Consider the following 4,527-nt stretch of genomic DNA (forward strand, 5'->3'; position numbering starts at 1 on the left):
ATCCCTCGTTTGTAATTTTGCTGACTCACTAACAAACTTGACTACTATCTTAACAGTTGATGAAGTTCCAACAGATTACGCAACCATGAAGCGCCATCTATAGTTCAGAAAACCGTTTGAGCACAGAACCACATTACTCATCGATTTAATATAACACAATTATGAAAATAATTAATATAACACAATATTTAATTAATAATTTCATTTAATATAATTTAATATTGAAAATAACAACGAATTTTGCTTGATTTTCAAATCCAAAATGGCTTTCATATGAAAATTTAGTCAACTGAAGGTGATAACTTACAAGGAGAAAATGAAACTTCAGCAATCTTTTAACCATCGAGTGCTATAAATGAAATGCGTAACATCAGTATTCTTTTCTTAAAGCTACATTTCACAATAAGATTTGCACTTTATTTTAATAATTTAACTACAATAATGCGATTGTTAAAAATTAAACATTTAACAAACTGTAAATTTTGGATAATAAGAAAATTTTTTAATTTATATTTTTTTTCATTGCATGCTGAGTATCTGTACATATTTCACACTGTATTTAATATCCAGGTAAACAAAATTAAAAACTAGGTTTATATTTCCGCTGTTTTCTGTTCTCAATTGTCATAGTCTCTCCCCCCCCATTTATGAGCAGAAAATGAAAATTAGAAATATTTTTGGGTGGATAATAGCACAGCCCACCTCTTGGCGTCTTTTTGAATTCTCGCCAAACGAGTGGCGATAACGTCGCTAATGTGGCAACCTAGGCGGTTTTTTAAATATTTTTTTAATTTATTTATTATTTTATTTAATTACTATTTATTTATCATTTTATTTTATTAATAAATAATCAACCTAGAAGGATTTTTTTATATTTTTTTAGTATATTTATTTTTTTAATTTTTATTTATTTATTATATTTATTATTATTTCTGAGCTTCAAGTATCGTTTTTTAATTGAAAAAAAATAATAATAACAAATATTCAATTAGTAGTCAACTTGGCGAGATTTCAAATAAGTCGCCAAGAGGTGGGCCCATCAAGGATTTTACCATATTTTTATACCTGCAATGTTAATTAATGGAAAATAATTATTAAATAAGGGGGCTGCTATCCTTCTGTATGAGAAAATATAATTCTTTTGGACAGGACTGCGGCGTGGGTAGTAAGCGCCCTTGTTCAAATTGAAATTTGGCGCTCCTTTTGGGATTCTGTTGCACTCTTATAAAGTGCGGCAAACTATATATGAGAATACTCTTTTATAGTATTCAAAATTTGACTTTCGAACTGAAAAGCTTTAAAATTATAATATTAAAACACGTTTGTCTTATTGTTTATTGTTTTTTATTATTACTTAAATTATCTTATTGTTTTTTATTTCATAAATTTTAAAAACAAAAGGATTAAACATTTTTTAAGTAAAATATAAGAATTAGAAAATATATTTAAATGTGGATTCTCCTAGCTTTAGCAGCTACAAACGCTCGTATCAATTCCTTTATATTTAATTTATCCAAAATTTCGCTCTCTATGGATATAATTGACAAGTCCGGTAAGCTCTTCTGCGCCATGGTAGATCGCATATAGTTTTTTATAATTTTAAGTTTTGAAAAATTTTGTTCTCCAGTAGCCACCGAAGATGGAAGGATTAAAGAAATCCGTAAAGCCATTCCAATATTTGGAAATGTATCGGTAAGATTGTTTTCATTTAAAATATCAATAGGTGGCATATCCTCTTTGGTAAAACATCGCAAAGATAAGGGTATTCCCTGTTAATTCACGGGCACACTCACACGGTGGTGCCGCCACCATCATTACGAAAAAAAAAAGCAAACTAAACAGCGACGTTCAGCCGCAACAGCTTCACAGCACATAAAGAATAAATATATTCCGATACAAAACATTCCCAATTCCTGTTGTTACATGTTACAAATCCTTATATTTTTAACACGTTCCGTGTGGTAGCACTAATTCTACACGGAACGTGTTTTTATTGTTCGTATCGGCAATCAAATTTTATTTTATACAAACGAAAACAACCCGCAGGAACGAAAATAAAAGTAAAACTAAATTAAAATATAAAATATAAATAAAAATTAAATCTCATTTTATTGCTTAGAAAATACAAAACATGCAAAATTGCTAGCGTATAATTAACAACTATTATTTAAGTAACATTAAATTTTAAAAAAACTAAGTACTATAAATTTTGGCGCCCCGGTGGCCCAGGCGCCCTTGTGCGGTGAACAATTTTGCCACCCCTATGCGGTGGCCCTGCTTTTGGAAGCGTTATGCTTCTGATGATTTGCTGCTGATATTTTGTTATCTCATTTGATGATTAATGCTGATATTTTGTTATCTCATTTCATGATTAATGCTGATATTTTGTTCTCATTTGATGATTAATGCTGATATTTTGTTCTCATTTGATGATTAATGCTGATATTTTGTTCTCATTTGATGATTAATGCTGATATTTTGTTCTCATTTGATGGTTAATGCTGATATTTTGTTCTCATTTGATGGTTAATGCTGATATTTTGTTATCTCATCGTGTAATTGTATTTTATCGTAAAGCATAACTAAAATTTCAGTAAGGTTACTTCTTAAGACAATACCGAAATATAATGAACCAAGAGAACCCGTGAGTCATCAGTATCTACTGCATAATTTTTGTTTGCATGTCTCAGAAGGCTCCATACATGTCAAAAAAGTTTTTCGTTTTGAATATAATATTGATTTTGAAAAAAATTAAGCTTATTTTTTGTCGAATATAATGAAATAACGTCGTTTTTGAATTATTATCGATTTTTGTAGGGGTTAAGGGAAGAATTCTGAGAAAATTTGAGGCTTTAGTTTGAAATCGCTTACAGTGATAATATTTCAAGCTTGATACCATCACTCACTGTATTCTGTGAATAACTATATTCCCATCATATGAATTATAAAAAGAAAAATATCCTAAAAACACCACTTTGCGAAAGAAAAGAAAGAAAAAAAAATACTTTTTGCCCTCAGGTGAATCTTCAAAAGACATTCTATCATTTTATTTAAATTGAGATAGCAGCAAGCTGCTCAAAGATTTCAAAAAATGATATTGGGTGAAGGTTCATTTTAATTATATATATATATATATATATATATAAGCCCAGCTATTAGTAGTTTTAATATGATTTGCAAAGTCATTAAAATAAATATTTTTGGAGATACAATGACAGGTATTTAGAAACCATTTTTTTAAAAAATTTTTTACGATTTTAAAGTGGATTAATTTAGAGGGCATATTATACTTCAAATTATCATGAGAAAGGAACAAAAATTTTGATTAATTGTAAGTTAATTAAAATTTTGAAATAGTTTTCTTAGTGATCTTCTACTGTTTAAGAAGTAACTAGGTCCAAATTTGATATCATGTTTTACGTCATTTAATTTGCATAACAAATGTCGATTTGCAAATATTATGTTAGTATGCATATAATCCCTTTTAAAAGATTTAATGTCTAAAAATTTCCGATATTATTTTCTTTATGCAAAATAGCAGCAATTCCGATTTCGGATGCATCAATTGATTATTAGCAATTTTTACCTCATAAAAGAGGATGAAAAAATTCGGTAACAAAATCGGAATGTATGAAGCTTCAACTGTGCTCTCGTATAATATTTCGGTTCACAAATATGCTAAATCGTATGATATTGATGTATCTCTATTAACAATAAAGATGAATGTGTATGTGTGCGTTGTTTCTCAACAGGTTGGCCTAAAACTACGAATTTTGCCATATACCTTAGAGGGTGCACTTCGAAGTGGTTTTTTTTTCCTTAAATTTTAATTAATTAAAAATTAAGTTGAAACTTGGCGTTTATTCGGGATGCTAACTTCTTAAATATTATTCACCAAAAGCAAATTTTAAACCACTTCAAACTTTAAAAAAATACCTTTTTTATAACAGCTATTTAATAGTCGAGCAAAACTTTCCTAAATTTTGGAAATTTTTAAAAATATTTTTTTTTTCCTAATTTCCAACAATAGATTTTAACGCTGCCCAAAAATCCAGACCATTTTCATTGTTTCATCAAATACTGAATCACTTGATTTTCTTTCATTGTTTGAAGATAAAAAAAGAAGTATTCCATTTAATATGCATGTAGTTTACATACAAAAAAGTAAAGTTACAATATCGTAAAATTTAGAAAAAAGATTTTTTTTTATCTATACATAGTATAAAATGAAGTCTCCTGAAAGCGTCTGTATGTTGAAACCCTAAAAACTCGAGAAATACTTAACTAATTTTGGAGATATTTGTACCATTTTGTAGGCATTTATTGAATAAGGTTTTTGTGTATTGAAGTAATATCAAAATAAAAAAATTAGTTTTAAAATTGCGATTTTAATTATTTTCCTATTACGATTTACGCGTGAGTAAAGCAGCAATATCTATGCTTTATACTTATCCGCGCGTGAGCGGAAATCTCAAACTTCGCATGTGCAAATAGCAAGAGCTGTGGTATTCATATGCGATACTTTCT

The sequence above is a fragment of the Argiope bruennichi genome, chromosome 9 (genome assembly GCF_947563725.1).
Source record: "Argiope bruennichi chromosome 9, qqArgBrue1.1, whole genome shotgun sequence".
Lineage (NCBI taxonomy): Eukaryota > Metazoa > Arthropoda > Arachnida > Araneae > Araneidae > Argiope > Argiope bruennichi.